Source organism: Callospermophilus lateralis, chromosome 10 (assembly GCF_048772815.1).
Source record: "Callospermophilus lateralis isolate mCalLat2 chromosome 10, mCalLat2.hap1, whole genome shotgun sequence".
Classification (NCBI taxonomy): domain Eukaryota; kingdom Metazoa; phylum Chordata; class Mammalia; order Rodentia; family Sciuridae; genus Callospermophilus; species Callospermophilus lateralis.
In genome coordinates this window covers 78707838-78720489 of record NC_135314.1, presented here as the reverse complement: position 1 = coordinate 78720489, position 12652 = coordinate 78707838, and positions in this window count along the sequence as shown.

Below are 12652 nucleotides of genomic sequence, written 5' to 3'. Positions count from 1 at the left end.
GTCTGGGGACTCATATGGTATTTGCTCCATTGTGTTGGCAGGTTTGTGTGTTGAGAAGATGATAATCACAGAAATATACTAGTCTGTGAGTTTCCTTATCTGCAATTTATTGAGAAAATTTGAATTTACCCTTGTAGAACTTCAGCTGACATATCACATGGAGAAATACACTGAAGTAGGAATGTAAATATAAATAAAATAAGATGCTGAAGACAGGTTTTAACCCTTTGTCCTCAATCTGTTAGAGGCAAGTTTTCTGTTTTGACACTTTAAGGCCTTTTGCAGGTTGAGTTGTATGATATTAGGCGATTTGAAAGCTTCACTAATTTGGGAAGCTAACAAAATGAAAAATTTAGTTAGCATGGATATACAGAAGAAAGAGAAATGGCAAAATAGGAAAAAATACTTTAAAGCATCTGGAAAATAAAAAAAAAAGAAGCAATTCAGAAAAAGAAATAATTAACATCTCAAAATTTATTAGAATGTATTACTGAAGACAAATAGTCAGAATTATTAACAAAGGCCAAATAATGTTAAGAATGTAAGATGTCATAATGTCCAATGGGTATCTGTGAAAGACATGAAAATGAGAAAGCCTGGACATTTGGGGCTGGAAAAGTCCCTTAAATGCTACCTTTGTCTTACTCTATTCTTTGTAAATATAATGAGTGAGCCATTTTTATTCCCATCTTCCATTTCCTCCTGATACTGAAATTCCATGCACATTACTACTGATACTAATCACAGTCTCACTCTAAAAGTTACTCATCTCTGTGTTTTGCCAAACTATAGTGACTTATCTTGCCTATGTTGCTTATACAAATATTCTTCTCAAACATTGGTGCCAGATAATTTTGCATGTATGATTCTAATTAGTCAGATGCTTCTTAAACAACTTCTAATAAATTGTCTTGCTACTAGGTTATCTCTCTCTTTCTCTCTCTCTCTCTCCATATATATATATATATATATATATATATATATATATACATATACATATATATACATACACACACATACACATATATATATAAATATAAACATATACATGGAAACTATATCTAGAATCAAATATATAAATATGAATGTTTGGATTAGTATGTTTGTTCTTGTGAATGTACATATTGCATGTATGTAGATATTTTCTTAACTTTGTTTGCTCACTCTGAATAATGTGATGTCTTTCTAAAATAACCTTGACATACCTCTGTAACCACTTCCTCTAAGGGATACTTGGTTATAGTCCTCATGTGTCACTAATAGCCTTCTGGGAAGACTTTGCATACACATTTGTTCATAGTTATCTTCAGAGTGAGTTTCCTGCTACTTCAAGAACCCCTAAATAAGTTGAAATTGAAATGGTATTTTTTCCCAAGTTTAATATTCTCAATATTTCCCCTTCAACAAAAATAGTGTTGTTCTGCTCAAAATGACCTAAGACATATATATGATACAGCTGACAATGTTTTCTGTAGAATTTTTGTATACTGCCAGGAAGAGTAATCGCTACTTCTTTCTTACTGGGCTTATTGGTACAGATATGTTGTTCTAATGGTCTCAGGTAATTTCTTCTACAAGAAAAGGAAATCAACCTACAGATATTTGCAAATTCCACATCTGATACGATTTATATATATGACAGATACATGACAAATGCTCAACATATATGAAACAAATTTAATAAATCTGTTAAAAATGGACAAAGACTTGAAGATTATATATATATATATATATATATATATATATATATATATATATATTCATGTAGAATAACATCTGTTACATGCAAATTACAGCAAAATAAATGCAAATAAAAGTGAGATATTACATTTTGTCTGTGAAAATTAGTACACTTCAAAAGATTATCCCTTCTGGAGAATGCCTGGGCGGCAGCAGTAGCAACAGCAGCACAACAGAAGGAAGCTAGAGAATTTTGAGGGGACATTTTGGCTTCTGGAAACACAGTTTGGGAGGGAAAGTCACTTTCAGTTACAGCTGGTATAAGTTTAGTTGTGGGACTCGGGGTGGAAATACAAGAGTTTTATAAGATTTAAGTTAGAACTAAAATTGTTTTAAAGAAAAAAATGTCAACATTTTCTTTATTACTTTCTCAAACTAATTATTTTTTTAAAGGTAGGAGGCCCTAGCTCTATAATTCCAGCTCTGGTCACAAACTATTCCAACTGGTGCCTGCAAAATAACACAAAAGAGAAAGGGGTAGATAAACACCACTCTTGTTCTCTGTAAAAGGTGTATAGCCACCCCCCCCAAAAAAAAAAAACAGGAAAAGAAGAGATGATTGTTGTGGGTAGTAAATGTCCACCCTTGTTCACAATGTTAAGTCCCTTACTAGAAAAAGAAATTCTTTCATTTTTCTTTAAGACTTTGCATTTGCAGATTGGTGTGTGTCTCTCTGTGTGCTGCTTCTTTTCTATTTTATTATTACTCTTTCTTTTTATGATCTATTGTTGTTATGGTTTTATGTACTCTTTCTCTTTTTCCCCTTTCTAATAGCAAAAATCTCAGTCCTGAGTACCTTGTGAAAAGGGGGAGATGAATAACAAAATCAATGGAAGAGATAGAGTATTATACAGTATTAAAATTAAAAGCAAATATCAAACAATATTCTTTGATTCTTGGCCTCTCTTTCTTTTTCTTTTTCATTTTGGTTTTCTTTCTTCTGCTATTCCCTTTCATGTTTTGTGTATTGTAATTTTTCTTTTGCCTTCCTCATCCCATTTTCTTCTTGAGTGGTAACTGAAGGCAGGTGGGGAGTGGCTGGAGGGGGTGAGTGTCAGGAGCCATCCATGAGCTGTGTGTGTGATTTATTGTGCATAGTAGCAAAATGAGGGGCTAGGCCTGGCTCTGCGAACTCCCTGTCAGGGATTGATTGCATGATGCAGGTGTGCTTCCCCCTCTAGCTTTTTCTTTATCTATTCATCTACAGATGAATAGGTGTCCAAGTTGGTTTCATAGCTTAGCTGTTAAGAATTGAGCTATAATAAGCATTGATGTGGCCATGTCACTTTAGTATGCTGATTTTAACTCCTTTGGATATATAGTGAGGAGAGGTATAACTGGGTCATTGGTGGTTCTATTCCTAGTTTTTTGAGGACTCTCCATACTTTATTCCAGAGTACTTGAACCAATTTGTAGTCCCAACAGCAATGTATGAGTGTACCCTTTTCCCCACATCCTCACCGATATTGTTACTTGTATTCTTGATAATTGCCAGATAATTGGAGATATCAAGGAGTGTGTCTACAGACCCTCAATAGCCATGCCTTTTTGTGACCTAGTCACCATCTGTGGTTTCTATATTCTCTGTTTTTTTGTGTTGTAGTATTCATTAAAGTTTAGTTGTGTGATATCCAAAATATTGACAACATCAAAAATGGTAAGGGCCAAAATTACATGAGATAAAAATATTTATGAAAATTATGACTATCAAGAGAGAAGAAAATGGGATGAGGAAGGCAAAATAAAAATTACAGTACACAAAACATGAAAGGGAATAGCAGAAGAAAGCTGATTATAAAAGCAATGGACTTCTTAATCTGGCAGAAGAAATGTCTAGACAGCATAGTATTCAGGCAATGTCATGGATATTGCTGGCAACTTTTAATCAAATTTATTGTAAAAATCAGGAGTAGAAAGCAAAGCAGAAAGGTTTGAAAGGTTTTGAAAGGTTTGAAAAGCATGGTCCTAAAAGGTGGAAATAAAACTGGGCCTAAGGAAGTTACAGTTGTTGAAGACACTACCACCACTAAAGAAATGCTGAAGACTTGGCCCAAAGATGGCCTGAGGGCATCTTAGGAGCTGGCTAGACCACACCTATCTCAGGCTCTTGGGAGTAAAGTAAAAATTCTCCTGAGTAGAGACCAGTGGGAAATCCTTGCACAGGGTGGTCTAGGAAGATTTTGTTAACATACTCAGCCACTCAGACACTCAAAACCTGATGCAGCAAGGGTCCCAGGAGGCTTGGCTCCTGCTTGAGCTGGTGGCAGATCTTGGCATCAGCCACATGGTGCTGGTTCTGCAGGAATTCAGGATTCCTAGGAGACTAGGCAAAGTGAAGCAGGGTTGGAATCCCTGCAGGCACCCTATCATGAGCAGAGCTATTAATAATTACTTGGAGGCAGATTGTCTTTAAATGCAAGTTTATATTTGATCACACCAATCATCAAACATAAATGATTAATGCCAAAAGTGTTAAATCCTAACTAGCATTTAGTGCACATTAACTAAACACTACAAGCAAATCACACAATCCTGGGGTAACCATGAGCCCCAAAATACCTCTCCAGTGCCACGCAACTTCTCTTAGCTGAAAAGCACACGTTGTCATTGTCTGGTGGCTCTCTCTAGCTGATGCTTGGATGTCAGGGAATGGTGGAGTTGATCTGGGGATGAACAGCAAGGCAGCCAGTCTCACTGATGTCCTCAGAGTAGCCTCACTGATGTGGCAGGACAAGTGGTTGAAATATAGTTCCAAGTTGGTCGTATAGGTTGGTGATTGGTTACACCCAGTTAAAGTCAAAGTGCATTGGTTATGCCCAATGACATGATGTACTTGCAACAGGGCAGGTTCTTTGCACATGTCCATGGAGCTGTGCTCCTTATCAATTGTAACCAGTCATTGTTAAGTGTGCCTATGGCTAGTGCCCCTTATAGCTCATTATTAGTTGCAACCAGACATGACTAAGCTATGCCTATGGCTGCTGTTCCTTATAGCCAGCAACTTAGTGAGTCCCAGCATGTCCCAACATATCTATGGCAAATGCTCCTTACATTGGAGACCCTCAAGATTAAGAAATGCCAATATGGTGAAACCTCCGCTGAGGATGACTGCAGTAATTGAGCTGAGACAAGCCAACAGAAAGGCCACTTGGGCTGCAGCCAACATGGCCACCAGGGCAGAGCTACACAAGCACTTTGGAGGGAACATCATGATACCATGTGTCCCAGAGGCTGAACATGAAGCTATGGGACTTGTTTGCTCACGTGGATTTAGGTCTTGCTTTGGTCATATCTCTTTTTTCTATGCCCCTAATTTTATGAATGGAAATGTTTACTCTGTACAATTATATATTGGATACTTATAAATTGCTTTTAATTTTTATGGAGCTCACAATGCAAGATTGCCTTGAGCCTCAGAGAGGACTTTGGACTTGAACTTTGAGCAATCTCAGAACTGTTGAGACAATGTGGACTCCTGGGAATGGACTAAATGTATTTTGTATTATCTTATGAGTGTGAACTTTTGGGGACCAGAGGCAGAATGTTATGGTTTGGATGTGAGGTGTCCCCCTAAAATCTTACATGTGAGCCAACACAAGAAGTTCCTAGAAGAAATGACTGGGTTACAAAAGCCTTAACCCAATCAGTGAATTAATCACCTGCTGGCATTCATTGAGTGGCAAGGTAGGTGGGGTGTCCCTGGAAGAGTTGGAGAAATAGGAATGTGGCTTTGGGAAATATGTTTTGTATCTGGAGAGTGGAGTCTTTCTGCTTCCTTATCTTTATGGGAGCTGTATCTCTTTTTTTCCTACTCTAAAGTTGTTCTGGTTGGGTCCTTTTAGTCACAGTAGTGAAAAAGCTAATAAAAGTTCAATCTCTCTTATATATGCAAATTTCATTGGAAAATAAACTTTGAATTTCAAATAAAATAGAAAGAGGCTTTTCATGATTGACATATCGATCTTCAGGGTTATGATGAACGTTTGTCCCAAATGTTGTCCTCTTCCTTTGTCTTTAGCCTTTCCTCTGATACTTCTTGTCATGTCTCTCTTAGAATTATCCTTATATTTCTCTGTTATTCTCTTCCTTCCTATTTCTTTCACACAAAATTTCCCTTTTCGTTTTTTTGTTTACTTTCCCCTCTCCGTGATTTTGTCTCATTTACAAATATTCATTAAAATGTTGTAAGTGGAAAATGTTTACATCTTTCTAGGTGAAGTAAATAAATGCCAAGTTTTCTCCAGATTTCATGGAGTACTCTGTATAATGCTCCTTGCTCTTGCTTCTAATTCAATTGAATAATTATCTAACCTTAATTCCATCACAAATTAGAAACTAGCTGGGACTGGTGTTTCATGCCTGTAATCCCAGCTGCTTGGGAGGCTGAGACAGGAGGATCTGGGTTTCAAAACCAGCCTCAGCAATGGTGAGGCACTAAACAACTAAGTGAGACCCTGTCTCTAAATAAAATATAAAATATGACTAGGGATATGCCTCAGTGGCTGAGTGTCCATGAGTTCAGTCCCTAGTACCCTCCAAAATTTTTTTTTAAAAAAATCAGAAACTATTCTCTCAAAAGCCATTAAAAGTATCTTAATTTCCACTCTCAATACTCTCTGGTCATACATTGTCACACCACACATTTCTTTTGACCTTTAAAAGTGTACTTCACCTTTTCTTCCTTCAATATCTTTTCTTGAAAAGTTGAGTCCATATCACTCAACTTTCTAGATCATTCTTCTAAGCCTTGTTTTCTGGTCTCTCCTTGTCTCTTTTTTGTTAGAGCCAGAACTCTTTATTGCAACAGGAAATGAATTTATTGAAAGCATATGGGCTCTAACTTAGAAAAGATAGGGAGATGGAAGAAATAAACTAAAAACAGGCAGTAGTAGGGAAGGCCAAAGCAGTCAGTCAATAGTCAAACCCATGACCTAGTAGACCTGCACCCGGCTATTTGCCATTTGTGGGTTATCTTCTTCATACCTTAATTCATGAAAAAAAAATGTTTATTTAGAGTAACATTAACAATGCTCATGTAGCATCAGTTTTGGAGTTGGACTGGGGTACATAAACCCATTCTAGGAGACCATGCAGGTCTTTGTTATTGTGAGACTTAGGCTTGATTCAGCTTCACATCATCCTTGGTGCCAAGGAACTATTCTCAGTGCACACTCTCCAACCTCAGGCAGCACAGTTATCACCAGGTCATGTTCACAGACAGGGTTCTAATCCTCCTGGCAATGACCTGTGTCACAGTGGGACTGACTTATGTTTTAACAGCTGCAGCATCCCCTAAGACTGAAAAGGTCCAGGTGGCCTTGAGATTCAGTTTTCCCTCAGGTTAGCATCAGTCTAAGTAGCATCAGGGACTGCCTTCATCAATACTACTCCAGTAATGAGCAAAAGATTATGGCCCAAGACCCAGTTTGCTGGAGATAAGAGAGCACTGTAGGCATAATACTTTGCTCTGGAATTCAGTGTTGCTTGAAATATAGTTCAGGGTGCATACATGGTGTCAGGGGAAGACATTGAGCTCTAGTATATCAGATTTGTTCTGGCCAACATCTGTTGTTGATTATTAGGGTGTTGGTCATAAGTCAATTTCAGTAATAAATAGCCAATAGCAGTGTGGCCCTTGGTTCTACTTGGTGTTTTCTTGGTCTTGGTAAGCTATGGTAAGCTATGACTCAGTGGCATCAGTGGCCACAGGCATATCATAAGAGCCCCAAGCCTTGCCATCACGGCAGAGCAGAATCCTGCATTGCCTGACCACAGGATGATGACTGCAGATTAAATATTTGGACCTATTCTAATCCCAAGGAGATACTTGAGGGAAGGACCACCTTTTCTAGGCGATCCCCTAGTTCAATCTGAGTAACGTGTGCAACTGCATTTGGAATGAATTTGGGCTTGGATTGCCCTCTAATGGAGAAAAAGGCATAAGACACCAATAGCAAACTCCTGCCAAACATGGACTTTGGCTCCATCTACTGTTGAAATTGTAAAAGTGACTGAAAGCGCAAAGAAGATAAACAACCTGCTTGGAGTTTCTAGAAAGCCAGAATGGGAAGACAAATAAATAATAACGCAATACCAAATTCATATTGCACTCTGACAAGCATCAGCTGTTTTCAAGAAACCATAACTTCAAATATTATTCAAAATAGAAAATCTATAAGAAAAAGCAGTTATTTTGGATCAAATTTCCTTACAGTTAACTAGAATATATTCTGTTCAAGAGCTGGTAAATACACATTCTTCTCATCAGTGCACCGAGCATTATTCAAGACAGATCCTATAATAGGCCACAAAATATCTCACTCACTAAACACAAACTATTTTGAAATAGTATCCAATTTTTCCAAACAAAACACAATGACACTAGAATCAATAACAAGAGAAAAATTGGAAATTGTAAAAATGCATGGAAGTTAAACAACTTAATTTTTGAGTGGAAGAAGATTGAAACCAGGGACAATTTACTACTGAGCAACCTCCCCAGTCCCTTTTTATGTTTTTATTTTGAGACAGGTTCTCTCTAAGTTGCTGAGGCTGGCCTTGAACTTGTTATCCTCCTGCTTTAGCCTCCTGAATGGCTGAGATTAGCGATGTGCACCCTCTTGCTCTGAACCTGTTGTAAATAACTTCCTTTTGAATAACCAATGGATCCAAGAAGAACTCAAGAAAGAAATTTTAAAATGTCTTTAAAGAGGGAAGGAAGGAAGGGAGGGAGGAAGAGAGAGGAAGAACACATAATATCTAAATGATACAGCAAAATTAGAACTAAGAGAAAAGTTTATAAAAAATCAAAGCCTATATAAACAAAGAAACAAACAAACAAAAACCCAGAAAATTTCCAGTACACAACCTATTGCTGTTATCTCAAGGAACTAGAAAAAAAAAAAAAAAAAAAGAATAAACCAAAACCAAAATTAACAGAAGAAACAATAAGGATCACATCAAAAAGAAATTTCATAAATCAAAACTAGCAAAAAATTGCATAGGGTCAGTGAAACAAAGAGGTGGCTCTTTATTTTTTATTTATTTATTTTTTTTTATTTTTTTATTGGTTATTCAAAACATTACAAAGATTTCAGAATCACATCGGTTACACATCCACATTTTTACATAATACCATAATAGTAACTGTTGTATTCTGCTACCTTTCCTATCCTCTACTATCCCCCCTCCCCTCCCCTCCCATCTTCTCTCTCTACCCCATCTACTGTAATTCATTTCTCTCCTTATTTTTTTCCCATTCCCCTCACAAACTCTTATATGTAATTTTTTATAACAATGAGGGTCTCCTTCCATTTCCAAGCAATTTCCCTTTTCTCTCCCTTTCCCTCCCACTTCATGACTCTGCTTAATGTTAATCTTTTCCTCCTGCTCTTCCTCCCTGCTCTGTTCTTGGTTGCTCTCATTATATCAAAGAAGACATTTGGCATTTGTTTTTTAGGGATTGGCTAGCTTCACTTAGCATAATCTGCTCTAGTGCCATCCATTTCCCTGCAAATTCCATGATTTTGTCATTTCTTAGTGCTGCGTAGTACTCCATTGTGTATAAATGCCACATTTTTTTATCCATTCATCTATTGAGGGGCATCGGGGTTGGTTCCACAGTCTAGCTATTGTGAATTGTGCTGCTATGAACATCGATGTGGCAATATCCCTGTAGTACGCTCTTTTGAGGTCTTCAGGGAATAGTCCGAGAAGGGCAATAGCTGGGTCAAATGGTGGTTCCATTCCCAGCTTTCCCAGGAATCTCCATACTGCTTTCCATATTGGCCTCACCATTTTGCAGTCCCACCAGCAATGTATAAGAGTACCCTTTTCCCCACATCCTCGCCAGCACTTGTTATTGTTCGACTTCATAATGGCTGCCAATCTTACTGGAGTGAGATGGTATCTTAGGGTGGTTTTGATTTGCATTTCTCTGACTGCTAGAGATGGTGAGCATTTTTTCATGTACTTGTTGATTGATTGTATGTCCTAAGAGGTGGCTCTTTAAAAGATAAACAAAATTGACAAAACTTGATAGAATAAGACAAAGAGAAACAACACTCAAATAAATCAGTGATGGAAAGGAAGACATGTAACTGAAACCACAGACATACTGAGAATCATTTGAGACTTTTATGAATTATCATATGACAATAAATTTGAAAACCTAGAAGAAATGGACAAATTCCTGAAATCATATACATTATGAAGACTGAATCATGAAGATACGGAAAACTTGAACAGAAGAATAAAAAGTAATAAGCTTGAATGAGTCACTAAACACCTTCCATCTAAGAAATGCCCACTACATAATGACATTTCTCTGAGTCCCTTCACACATTTAAAGAAGTTCTAATACCAATTCTCCTTCAGTTGTGCTTCAATATGGAAGAGAAAGGAATTCTTCCAGGGTCATTATCTGAGGCCAGAATAAAACTGATACCCAAATCAGATAAGGACATAAGCAAAAAAGAACACAGCAAACCAACACACTTTATGAATACAGATACAATAATCCTCAACAAAATACTAGCAAACCAAGTGAAACAGCACATTAATAACATCATTCCACATAAACAAATGGGATTCATCCCAGAGATGTCAGGATGGTTCAAAACATGCATACCAATGATTGTCATATATTGCATCTACAGAATGAAGAGTAAAAATTACATTTCCATCACAATGAATTCAGAAAAGTCGTTTCAAACAATTCAAAATTTCTCCATGATAAAAAACTTGGAACAAGATGGGTATTGAAGATATTATGGTTTAGATGTGAGGTGTCCACCAAAAGCTTATGTTTTAGACAGTGTACAAATTTGCAGATGTAAATGATTGGATTATGAGTCTTTACTCAACCAGTAGATTAATCCACTGATAGGCATTAATTGGGTTAGCTGAAGATGTATAGAATGAGACTGGAAGAGATAGGTCACTGGGGACTTGCCTCTGGGGTTTATATTTTGTTCTTAGTGAGTAGAGCGCTCTAGCTCTCTCTCTCTGTCTCTGTCTGTCTCTGTCTGTCTCTCTCTCTCTCTCTCTCTCTCTGCCTCTCCCCCACCCCGCACCATCTTTCTCTTCCCGCTTCCTGATTGCCACATCCTGAGCTGCTTTCCTCTGCTATGATGTTCTGCCTCACTCAGGCCCAGAGCTGTGGATTCAGATGTCTATGGACTGAGACCTTTGAAAGAGTGAGCTCCAAATAACTTCCTCCTCTTCTTGACATGTCTTTGGGTTACAGACACAAAAAGCTGACTAAACCATAAACCCAAGAGCTAACATTATACTGAATGAGGAAATGCTGAGAACTTTCTCTGTAAGATTAGGGACAACACAAGAAGGCCCACCTTCACTACTTTTATTCAACACAGTGTTGAAATCCTAGCCAGAGCTGTCAGGTAAGAGAAAGAAACAAAAGGCATACAAATTGAAAAAAAAAAAAAAGAAGTCAAGTTGGCACTACTGGCATATGACATGATCTAATATATAAGAAACCTCAAACACTCTACCAGAAAACTATTAGAACCAATAAAAGAATCTAGTAAAATTTTGAGATACAAATCCAGCATGAAAAATCAGTAGCATTACAATTCACCAATAGTCGTTAGTCTAAAATAGAAGTAAAGAAATGATCCAATGTGCATCTTAAAAGTAAGATTTGAAGCTATGGAACTACTGGAAGAAAATAATACACCAGAAGATTGGAATTAGCAAAAATTATTTTGAGAAGACCTCAAAAGCACAGGAAATAAAATTTAAAACAGACAAACAAATTACATCAAAATAAGACAAACTCTAGATAGGGCAGAGAAGTTGGAGGGGAAGGAATGGGGCATGGGGTTATTATTGATGGTGGAATGTGATGATCATTATTATCCAAAGTACAGGTATGAAGACACGAATTGGTGGGAATATACTTTGTATAGAACCAAAGCTATGAAAAATTGTGCTCTATATGTGTAATAAGAATTGCAATGCATTCTGCTCTTATATATACATAAAAAAGAGCATCTTCACAGCAAAGAAATTAATCAACAGTGTGTGTGCACAGACAACCTACAAAATGGAAGAAAATATTTAAGTGTTCAAAGTTTTTGACAATCATGACTGTCTTGCCCCTTTTTCATTCTAACTAAATCAATCTTTCAAGCATTTAAATGACTTAAAGTGATATATCTACCCCTAAATTCTTAAAGTATTGGTATCTTTAATTTGAAAATGTTAAAAAACTTTAATCATGTCCACACCATAATAAATAAAGCAGAAAAATAACGTTTTACTTAAGTATTCTTCAATGTGCATTTATTAAGGCACTAAATGCTAAAGTAATGTAAATGTTTCCAAAATGACTTAGAATAATAATAAGCATACCTAACAGTATTCCATAGGCTGGAGACTCATATGACCTCTACCCCTTTGTGTTGGTATGTTTGTGGTTTGCTGAGAAGATGAAAAATCACAGCAAAACTACTACTCTTTGAACTTCCTTATCTCCACTTTATTGGGAAATTTTGGATTTTACTTCTTTTAGAGTTTCAACTGATGAATCACAGGGTGAAAAAAAACAAACAAACAGAAATAAGAATGTAGTAATAAAATAACAGGATGTTGAGGCAGTTTCCAAACTCCAAGAGGATGCTCTTAGCTCAGTTTGTTTCCAAGTAACAAGAGGAAGTGAGTTGCCTCTCTTTATTTATGAGGTTTTTAAAGGGATTTTGAAACTATTTGTATGATATCAGTCAAAGTGAAAAGCTTCACTAATTTAGAAAGCTAAGAAATAAGACTGAAAAATTAAGTTACCATAGATGTAGAGAAGAAAAGAAAGCTGATTGCATAGGAAGGAAATTATCTCAGTCTTTAGAAAAAATTTAAAAAATAAATCCAGTAAAAAATGGAATGGAGTAAC